We start from the raw sequence: 12,034 nt of genomic DNA on the forward strand, positions 1-12,034 counted from the left end.
GCAATTGCATTCCGTACACAAGCACACAGAGAGAGAGAGAGACACACACGACTTGTCGACTTGTGCCATTGACGTTGACAGTGCATTTTGTTAATGCCCTACTACAGAGCTGGCAATGCGAATAATGATGATTTACAAGAAAATCTAACTGAACAATATTTTTTAAAGCAATATGTCTATGCCCCAAAGGGTCTAACTTTACATTTTTACTCATAAGAAGAAAAATCTTTTTTTCCCAAAATAAATTAAATGACTCCCCACGAATCCCAAATCCTCCATCATCACACACTCAAACACACACACACACACACACACACACACACACACATAGCTTTGACCATCCAAAATCATGCAGTACATCATCGGCATCAGCTGTGTAACCAACAGAGAAACCCATCCTCACCAACCGACTGATCAAGAACCTGCCCAACTGTTGTGTGGTACATCAGGATGACTTCTTCAAGCCCCAGAGTCAGATAGAAGTTGGTGAAGATGTCTTTAAGCAGTATGATGTCATCACTACTCTGGGCATAGACGCCATGATGAGTACGATCTATGCATGGTTGGACAACCAAGTGAAGTCTGAGAAGTCTCATGACATCAGTAACACCCTGGATACTGAGACTCACATTTTTATTGTGGAGGGCTTTCTGCTTTACACCTACAGACCTTTGACTGATGTGCTGAACCAACATTACTTAATTTTCATCCCATATCAAGAATACAGGGTTTTGCATTTTATATGTATATATACATTACAGATCATTATTATCCAATTTGATCACAGTTTAATATTGTACAGCCATTCAATACATGTCACTAATTAGGTCACCTCGTCATTATGGATAAGTGCCGCACAGTGATTTAGCATCAGCTAGCTTACATGATTGCACTAGAATTAGTGGGTAACAGTTAGCCTATCAGTCATGTTGTGCACTGTAAATTAAATGTGTGTGTTTGCTTTTTTTTAATTGAATAGGCCCATTTTTCTTCACTAATGATAAGTTGGATTCTTGTTAATGTGTATTTTCAGACATATTAAAAAAAATAAAAAAATAAATTATCAAACAATAACTTGACGTCCTTGCTGCGGTAATTTTAAGGACCCCTCATGTTCTAGAAGTCCATTTAGCAGTTGTTTAATAAAACAATCCTGCAGCACCTTATTTGGATTTGAAAAAGTGCTTTATTTCCAGCAGAAAAATATTCACATTGATCTATTGACGAGATATTTCTCTCAATTCCTGCCTTTCACAAAGAGAAAAGGCAATGTGATAACAATAACCTTCCGCTGCATTATCCTTATCCTTCAGTCCCTTGTGTCCCTACACCCACCTAACACTTCCAACTACCACAGCATCCCCCCATCATTCCTCTCTTTGGATTTTTTTAATTTCCCTCCTATTCTTCTACTCTCTCACACCACACAATATCTTCCACATTCTTCCTGTATACCTTCACACCACAACTGCTCCTCCAAACTCAATCAATCCACCCATTTTCCTTTGTATCAAGCACACTACATTATTGACTGGTTTCTTCAGCCGTTCACTCCTTTCCCTCCTAACTTCTGTTCTTCTCACTTTCATTTCAAATCAATCTTTTCATTATTTCTATCTCAATCACCGTCTTTTTCATTTTACTGATCTCCTCTCTTTTCTTTGCTTCATTTTACTCCATATATCTTATTTCTCTCAATTGATTCCCCTTTTACTATCTATTCTCTCCTCTTCCTGTCACCTCCCATCTCTCCATCCCTCTGCCCACCAGCTTTCCTATCTATTCTATTCTTTCCTCTCTGTATGCTGGCTCTTTATATTGGCTTCCATTATCAGACAATAATCACTCCACCCCTCATTCACTCCAGCCATTTTTACAGCGCAGTATTTCATCTCACTTCTCCATTTCCCTCATCATTCATTCATTTTCTCTTCTGCTTCCATCTTTCCACCCTGTGAAGCCACCACCATCTCCCTCTGTCTTCCTCTCCATCTTTGTTTTCTGGTACAGCGCACTCTCGCAAACCATCTCTCCGCTCTCACTTTAACCCTTCACCTCATAACAGAATCATCATCATCTTCAGCTCCCCAACTCTCTCAGCCAGACCCACTGGGGAAGACGCTGCATCCATGGCAACGTCTCAAACACTGTTGCCGTGGCAGCCCTATCAGCTAATTGTGGCACTTCTCTCCTCATCCCCCTCCCCCTCCACTTTTCATCCCTCCATCATCATCGTCTCCCCTCCCCCGACTATTCCTCGACTCTCCCTTTCCTTGTTGCTTACCCTGTCTTCTAACCTCTGTCTAATTTTTCTTCCACCTATTTTTTACCTATCTACACCAACCCTTCCATCATTTTCCTATGATTTTCCATCACACTTTGTCCTTTTTTACTTTGCTACAACAGTAAAAGTCAACTAACCGAGCACTGAGCCATTGCAAATGTGTCTTTGTACCTTCTTGTGTTGTTAAATACTCTGATAACTCAAAGTATCAGATCCAAATAAATTTGTTCCAAGATGTTCTTGAACCAAATATCACTCTTTTTTCATATGCTTGCTTCTACTTATTCCACTCCGCCCATTCACAAGCTTCCAAATAATTATTGTACGCATGAAATTGTAATTTACAGTACACAGGTTTCCAAACTATTGTAATTGTGAGTAGCAGGTAGAAAACTAACTAGGATAACTGAGATCTGTTTATACTTGGTACTAACATGGGTCTTGAGTGATAAGATCACAAACTGACAGTGCAGGTATAAATTAGCCTGGAAATCCAGACCCAAATCTAGAGAGATTTAGGGTCTGGCTATGAGTAATGAAAATGGCCAAACTCGAGGGGCGGCACCAAGCATGCATTTGAAAATATCACTGCACACAGTTGGATAACACTACGATCAATCAGAACAATATACGGGGTGACGTATCCAGAGCGCTACCAGCGGAGCTAACTGGTAGATTAGATTCCTAGATTCCTAGTGTTCATCTGTAGCCATCTTGCAATGTTTACTGACTGATTCCGGACTTTGTCGTCGCAGCACTGTCGTCATCTGTTTAGCTCGCCTCTGGTCCACCTATATCAGATACACCGATGTGATTGGTGCAGCTTGGCTACAAGGGCATGGGTAATGAGCATCATTACTGATTGCCAGAGTGACTCGCTGAGCAAAATCAAATTGTGCTCTTGCGAGAACTCTGGATTTCCAGAGTAGGTGTAAATGTCCACAAAGATGAAATGTGATCCAATCACTCACTTGCCAAGGTGGTCTCGGACACATTTAACCACATATCTTTTGTAGTGTAAACGCTAATAAGTCCACATGTGTCCCCGACAGGGACCACATCTTAACTGCCGGCCACAGTGGTTGTTTTGGTGACAAAGGGCTAATGCTCTAACTTGATGATTTGATGATGAGTTGGACAAAGTGTTGCGTGACCATCCATCATTTTGCCCTATTGAAGGAGACGTGTTATTTCTGCTGAAAGCAATATCTCCTAGTGATCATGCCAGTAACAGTGTGTACATCGTAATGGGGCACTGGGCCCTTTGACCTTCTAAGGAAACTGACGTCTATGAAATCTGAGCACAAGTGGTCTGCTGGAGACGCATGATACACACAGGTGTGAACAGCTGTCCACTTGTGTTCAGATCACTGAAACACATGTTAATATCAGGTATAGACAGGGTCTGAGAGCTAATGAGGAGATTTACCTGATGAGATGCTTTTGTGTCTCATACTAAATAAATCAAACAAGTTATGGATAGAAATTGGGGCTCAGAATAAAAATGTTTGATCCCTTTGAGCCCTGGATTTCAATAAGGTAGTGGATAGTTTTATTGAGAAACTGGTGAGGAAGAAACACCTTAAAAAAAGGTAAGTGTCCACACTGTTACTGTGTGTTTATGGATGTTTATGTAGTCCAAGAGTCTATAGAGCTCCATCATCAATGCATCAGTTTGCCGTGCGTTCAGAGTTTCAGTGTGCAACCTGGTGACAGCTAGAGGTGCAGACTTGTGGCTTTAGATAGGAAAGGCATTAAGCTGCACTTGTAGTTTTTCAGAGAGAAAAGAAAAGTCTTGCAGAGTTTCTGTTTGTGATCTGCTGTATTTTATTCTATGAGCTTTGAACGCAAGATATCAGGCACGTATCTTGCTGTAGGGCCACCTCCCCATTGAAAGGCCAGATGATATTGCTTCGCACCAAAAAACCTTAAAAGTAATGTTGAAACAAATAGGTTACTGAAACAGAGGCAAGACTAGTACATCGCTGATGACACATTTGTGTTATTCGGTAGATTGCTGTTCACGGCACCGGCGGGGAGTTCCCAGCATTGCCGGCATTGCCGCTGTTCATCTGCATACGCTCACACGTCACACCACAGTGGCATAGATCTGGTTGAAAATCAGCAAACTATCCCTTTAACGAGCCTTTTGTTGAATGTCGAGGACTCACAGTTCATTTCTTACTACCTGCTAGAGCTACAGTACCCAAGTTGGTGTAGTTTCAGTTTAACAGAAATTGTACATCTGTGTTATGAGGTTACACTGAAGCCTCCAACTTCTGCAGCTACTGCAAGAACTGCAGCTGGTCAGCATGGGCATCAAGAAACGGGTGAAGAAAGACATTGTACATTTTTCAAAACTATGTTACACAGCAGGCCTTCTGTCACTCTGTCTGTATGTAATGGTCATGGTCAAAAATGTTGCCTTGATATAACTCCAGTTCCATAGACATGTGTTTGGTCTACTGTCACTCTATCACAAAAGTAAATGCAAGTATGTAAACACAGTTACTTTGGAGAATATAATATATCAACTATATATCAAAACATATATAGGTATCTACACTGGGATTCTTGTTAACCCCTTGAGTGAACCATAAATCTACCTTTATAGCATTATCTCTGCTACTAGCTGCCATTTCTAATTGAATTCCATGTGTTATGTTAGCTAGCTATAAAGCTGACGGATCAATATGAAGTGCGTGTTAAAAAAAAAAATTGCAAGGTGTATTATTTCTTATTGAAAAAGTCCATGCCATTATCATGACATTAGAGCAATGGCATATTTTCTTAGCTACCGTCTGTGCACACATGCAATTCACTTTCATCCGTCCCTCCCCCTCCCTCTCTCTTTTAAAACAATGATGGTGTTGGTGGTTCCCCTTCCTCCTCTCATTCACTGAAGAAGCACTTCAGGTTTTCCCCCTCATGGCCACCAGAGACCACGAGCACTGATGTTACGGGAAACACAATTCCCTGGTGTGTGATAGTGTGTCATTCAGTGTGATTGCTAAGGGGCCTGCCGGGCTCACAGCTGAGAGAAAGAGCTTTGACGCTTTAAAGATGTTTTATGTTCTAAGCATATTTGCGTATGCAAATGTTCAGGTTCATTAAAATAACCTCACAACCTGCCTCACACCCCAATCTGTGAAGTGTTTTGTGGAATTAAATGAGTGTGAAGCATTACTGGAAAAACTCAAATATGCCCACACTAAAAACCCCACTGTGTCAGTAAAATAAAACAAATACCCACCTGTTATTGACAGATTTATGCCAGCCTTACAATAAACAACTTTTCAAGTGATTTTACTGTTAAAGATAAATTTCTAATGTTGGATTAAAATCACAAGAGTTTTGAAAGAGCTGTGGTTTTGGTTTTGGTGTAAGGTGGTAATAAACTCAGTCTGAGCTGTCTTAGGTCAGTCTTTCTCTCTTCTTAACATTTCCATAAAATCAAACATGTTTAATATTATCTTAAGTTTTAAGTCTTGGCTTATGCAAATACTGAAGTTCAATGACGTGGATCTTGTCAACAACCAACAGCTGCGCTCTCATCTGCACCAAACAGGAAGCAGCAAACCGGGTAGACAGAAAATATGGAGGGGACTCTGGGAGGCACAAGAACATGAACAAGTCTGGTGGAGATGTGGATTGAGCAAGCGTCAGTGTTTAATTGGCGTGTATCTGATCCACCAGCCGGCACAGGCTGGTAGTGGCTTGAAGCAACAAAATACAAAATGTAAAGTTTATATGCAAATGCAGTTTATTGTTATGAATTAAAATGATCCAAAATTGACAAGAATGCTGTTGAGGCTGTGTTTTTATAGAGTAATGTGATTTGCTGACACGTAAGGAATTGTTAGTATTTGTTAAAGGGAGGTTGGCGTTATAATTTTCACCAAGAGCAGGATGGGAAATAATCTTAATAGTAGGGCTGTCAAAATAACGCATTAATTTTGACTTATTACTCACAGAAAAAATAATGCATTAAAAAAATTAACACTGATTAATCGCATTCTATGGTGCCCTTTGACCTGGTGCATCACTGGAGGCCCAGTCGCTTTGTCACATGATGGAGGCTGATGAGACAACGCTGCTTATCCCTGTGAATGGAACATTTATTATTTAAAAAATGCCCTGATGGAACTGTCGATAGGAGCAATGTTCGCTGCAGTTTCTGCAGTACAGAATTTTCATACCATCTTCAAGTCTGAAATATCACCTCAACACAAAGCATTGAGCAGCGAACCTGGAGGACTGAGCTAGCACAGCCTCTGATGCTAACACTAGCAGCCAGCCTCGTCAAGCCACACTCAATCAGGTGTTCAGACACAAACTGTGTAAGTCTACCTGTGACTGACTAACTCCCTTGTAAAATGCATTGCAATGGGCTGCAGACCAGTTTCAGTCTTAGACGACAGAGGTACAATTGTGTAGTAGTCTCCTAGTTTATTGCAATCAATACTTAAAGATAGCAAATACCAATTATCAACCACACAGGGTTTATAGCCTGCAACTTCGTACCAGTCATTTAGAACTGAAGAAGCTTCTTTAATCAGAATCAGCTTTAATAGTCAGGTAAGTGTGCACATGGTATTTGACTCCAGTTTTTGTTGCTCTCAATGTGAATACACAGAAATAGACCTACACTTAAAACAACAAAGCTGAACAAATCTGACATTTTAGGTTTCATGCTGCAACATCTGCAAAAGTTTGACTATGAAATGATTTCAGGGTCGGGAATTACAACACCCCTAAAAGAATAAGTGCACAGTTCCATCCATTTAATGTCTATAGAGCTGATTTCTAAGTCACAGTGAAACAGTTTACACCTTTTTGCTCAGTCTGATATAAAATAAAGACTTTAAGCTTTTTCTGTTTCATCTTTGCTCTCAGGATTAATGTGGTATTTAAAATTTCGCTTCTTAGTTACATTCCCATCCTAACCAGGCAGATGATTTATATGTTTCTCCAGAGATTTTTTTATTATTTTTATTTTTTTAACTATTTTTTCTAGCCAAAGTTATTAAAATATAATTTCCGGCAGAACTATTGTACCTGTCTTCCTCCATCTTAACAGAGAGACATAATGATGCAAACCTGTTTTAACTTTTCTTGATTTTTCAAGATTTTTCTCGGCTTTTCATCGACCCTAACTTCACAGGCAGAGCAATAAAAAACAGATCTAATCCTATGAAACAATAATAAATTGAAATCAAGCTTGTGCTATTTATATACTGTAACCTGGCTGATCATTTTCAAATAAATTGAAACATTGGACTGAAATTAATAATTAAGCAGACCCAAAGGACACTGCTGATGTTTGGGAACAGGGCCTTGTGAAAAGGGAAAAAAATAAAAAAATAAAAAAAATCTTTTCACACTGGTGTCTCGTGTACTTTGATGAAAAACAGCAGGAATTCTACTTTCATCATTCTATTTGACGTGCAAATATTTTTAATATCCAGAAAGAGGGGGGCTGCTCCTGCACACTGTGTTCTCTTCTGTTTTTGGTGCTTCTAAAAATACAGAAAGTTGTGGGCATGGTGGAGGAAAATGTGGCATGCATGTTTGTGTTGCTTGCACTGCATGTTAATGCAAACTTAATTAGTATAAGCACATTTTTGCTAATGCCTGAATGTGTATGTGTGTGTGTGTGTGTATTTGTGTATGTTTTTTCTGTGCATGCAGAGAAATAGGGAAACTCCAACGCGTGAGTGAATGTATGCCAAACTCCTCATGTTAAGGAGCTGCTTGCATGCACACTCAGGGGATTCTCCGGGCCAATTACTGGAAGTGCCTGCATTGCGTGTTGGGGAGGGTACCCATGCCAGTTGTGTGGTAAATACATGGGCATGCCACATAAAATGGATGGCTAAATGTGCAGTGCCACAGGGGAGTTTTAAAAAGCTCGGGGAGGAAGTGTCACATCATCAGAAATTCTGTGGAATGAAGGGAACTTGGCCCAAATGAAAAAGAAAAAGATCAAACACAAATGTGCTGTCATGAATGATGAAATGCTGAATTTCTAATGTAATTTACACATAATTCAAACATATTCTTATGTGGTCTCATCCGCGTTCACATTGATCCAACCTTCAAAAAGATCAGTAACAAAGCAAATATGGGAAATGCAACGTCCTTTCAACGCGAGTCCTCCTCTGAACATTAAAGAAAACTGAGATTGATGCAGGTGGAAGTTTCACTGGGAGTGCGCAGGGCATGACAGGGCGGGCAATGTGTGTTTGAAAGTGAAAAGCGAGAGAAACGGGGGGAGTGTGTGTGCGAGTGGCTCTTGTTCAGCAGTGGTCTTATCTACCTTGCACAGATGTATTTCTCTGCCTCTTTCTATGTCTCTGAACAAGCCTGTGTCCACACACGAGTGTGTGTGTGTGCATGTTCACGTGTGTGAGCGGAGCTTATCTCTTTGGCCACTGAGCTGGAAGGCACCCTATCACATGCAGAACACAATGCAGAAGAAACAGCAGATCGGCTGCCCGTAGCGTTTCTGCTTTACGCTAGGATGATCTGAATTCAGCCAGATGTTATGGTTAAGGAGGCCCGCAGAATATGATATCATGACTCACAGAAATTCGCTGAGTTGGGGAAGAGATACTTTAGTGCTGGTTTATTTAGCAGCGGTAAAACTGTGACATTAACTTGGTTTTCACTGGGTTTGAGTTATATAGCCCGCAATAGGGGCTGGATGGAACTGTGTTTTCCAGCTAGTAAGATTGTCTTAAAGTGCTTTCTGGTGCGGCATTAGACTCCAGACTCTGAGAAAGCTGTCAAACCCTTTCAATTAGCAGATCATCCAAGTTAGCTTGTTGCTGTGTAAAGTACATTACATTACCTCACACAGCAAACACTTTATATGTTGATGCAGCTGCCTGTATCAACATTGAAAACCTGTGTAAAATGTTGTGCATGTTACAGTTGATATGGGTGTATAAACTGCTTTAATTCTTGCATCCACTAACTCATTTTTGGCCCATGGCTCTGGGGATACCGATGTTGATCACTTGGTTGGTTCACCAGTTTGGTCCAGACTCAACAACTACTGTATGGATTACAATGACATTTGGTTCAGAAGTTCTTGTTCCCCTCAGGATGAACTGTAATAACTGCTGTTTCTCTGACTTTTACCCTGCAGAGCCACAATGACATCAACATTTGTGGCTTTGACTAAAATATCTCAATCTATTAGATGTGTTGCCATCTAAGTGAATGGGGAAATCTCTTACTTTCATGGCAACCCATCCAATAGTTTGACTTTCCTTTTAACCCAAAATTTGAGTTTGTCCAGATTGGTTGATGCAAAACTAATGATATTACCATCAGCCTAACATGTACTTTGTAGGCTAATTAATAAATGTTAACATACTAATGTGCTGAGCACTGTACAGCAAGGGTCTTGAATCCTCCTGAAGGGTTTCTTTTTGCAATGATGCCTCATTTGCTGTGCATTATCTTGCTGATTAAAGGGCTACTTACCAAACAAAAACAAAAATTGCACACAAAATATTGATTGAAAGGTCCAGTGTGTAAGATTTAGGGGGTATCTTGGTAGAAACTGAATATAACAAAACAAGTATGTTTTCTTTAGTGTATAATCATCTGTAAATCCTGTAAAATCTGTAAAATCTTCTATTAAATTTGTTAACAGTGGCAGATAAAGCCAAGATGCAAGCACTACTGCACCTTATGGCTGCTGTTTTAAATTGTTGTATGCTGTTATAACGTTTCTTTAATCTTTTAATTTCCTATTTATTACTCTGTTGTACTATTTATTGCCTGCTGCACTATTTATTTATCTAACAATGTTGCACTATTTATCTATTTCCTGTTTTTATGTTGTGTTACCAGTGTGTTTTATGGCTGCAGCAGGGGTGAAAAAGCCCATGACAAATTTCCCACTTGTGGGACAATAAAGTTAATTAAAAAAAAAAAAAAAGAAGAATTTTTGCGTTTTAGTTACCTTAGAATGAGTCATATATGTTTACATAGAAAGCAGATTGTTGTCCACGGAGTCCAACATGGTGCACCGTCATGTTTCAATAGTAGCACAGAACAGACTTACCAAACACTGTCTCTAAATAGGGCCATTCGTGTTTTCGCATCAGCCACTATTAGCAGCACCCCTGTGACGAGCAGTGTTGGAAAAAACAGTTTTAATCACCTGGTCCATTTGTTTTGGTGAGTCAGAGACCTCTGTGGATAAGCTCCATGGATCTCCAGGGATGAAGTTTTTCTATAGGCTGACATGGAAGTTAGCATCACACTGGTTCCCTCCTCTAAAACCCTATGGAATTTTCCCACTGGATTTTGGATTATTGCAGAAAATAAACTGTGTGATGAACAAATGTTTATACTTCTTACACACTTTGTTCAGTAAGGCAATCTTAACAAATGAACACCATTTTTGTGATTATTGAAGCCATAATGCAGAAGTTAAAAAGCTAACGTTAGACTAAAAACAAACTATACTACGGTTGCATGACTGAACGTCACCACCATAACTAGACTGTAGAGTTGTGTTTGGCGCAGTTCAGCGTGATGACATTCTGTAGTCTCATTTAGCCACTTATTAGCAACTGTCTTTTTCAAGACACATAGAAGCTTCAAAGTTCATGAGTGGGGTATTTACTGATGTATTTCATGTCACATTTTATGTTATGGAAGTCTCTTAAGCCTGTGTTAACCACAGACCTTGTGTCAGGCATCTAACACATTAAAAAAAACACTGACTTTGGAACCAGGAGTGGTAAAATGCTAACTCATTTCTGATTTTCAGGACTCATTCCTTGTGGACTCTAAAGCTCCTGGTAAAAACATCCTTAACGTTTTGGATCAGAAAAAAGGTAAGCACACATTACATCCTAACCGGGAGTTCACGCTTGGCACATGGGAGCAGTTTCAGCTGGTTGCAGTCTGCAATCCTTACTGCTAGAAGCCACTGAATCCTATCCTACACGTGGCTCCTTTAAAAATAATAATTGATTTTTTTTTTTTTTTATTGCTTCCACTAAGCATCTATGATTGGAACTACGCCTGTAGCAATAAAATCACTCACAATAACAGTCTGCTTCTCAGAAATAACAGACTGTAGAGTGCCATTATTGACCAATCAGAATTAAGTATTCAACAAAGACATGTAATAAATAAACAATAGATATTGAACACAGTGACATACCTGCCAAAGATCAGCATCTTACCATTGTCATTGTGAGCATGTTAGCATGTTAGCTTTAGCATTTAGCTAAAAGCATTACTGTGACTACATCCTCACAGACTGCTAGCATAGCAATCCCACTCGCAATGCAGATCCTGATACCTCAACTCAGAGTATCTGTCTACTGATACTAATGACTACTTTGACATCTTTCCTCAAATGTGAAATGTGTATACCTCATTGTGTTGAGTTGATTTGGATTATTTCTAGGTAGGGTAACACGATGGAATGCTTTGACTCTAAAAAGTAAGTTGGCAGCCTGCTGCAACTTCATGAATGTAACTTAAATTTTGTAACAAATACAATTTCAGTGTGGACTGTGTTTGTGTGGTCAAAGCCCAGTTCGCTTAAAATGGTTGGTGTCTGCTTCAACTTATGCTCTATATATACACAAAATGTATTTATGTGGACACAGTCATACGCACAGACACACACAAGCACTCACACATGCAGGCAAACATTCACAGTCTGACTCCTGGTGATGAATAAGTAATAAGGGGTGTGATAATGCAAAAGGA

General features: G+C 39.7%; 1 pseudogene; it reads left to right on the plus strand.

Annotated features, from left to right (window-relative positions):
- Positions 1-349: 349 nt before the first annotated feature.
- LOC125891560 (nicotinamide riboside kinase 2-like) lies at positions 350-5,939 on the plus strand (annotated as a pseudogene).
- The last annotated feature ends 6,095 nt before the right edge of the window (positions 5,940-12,034 follow it).

This window comes from Epinephelus fuscoguttatus, linkage group LG7, assembly GCF_011397635.1.
Source record: "Epinephelus fuscoguttatus linkage group LG7, E.fuscoguttatus.final_Chr_v1".
Classification (NCBI taxonomy): Eukaryota; Metazoa; Chordata; class Actinopteri; order Perciformes; family Serranidae; genus Epinephelus; species Epinephelus fuscoguttatus.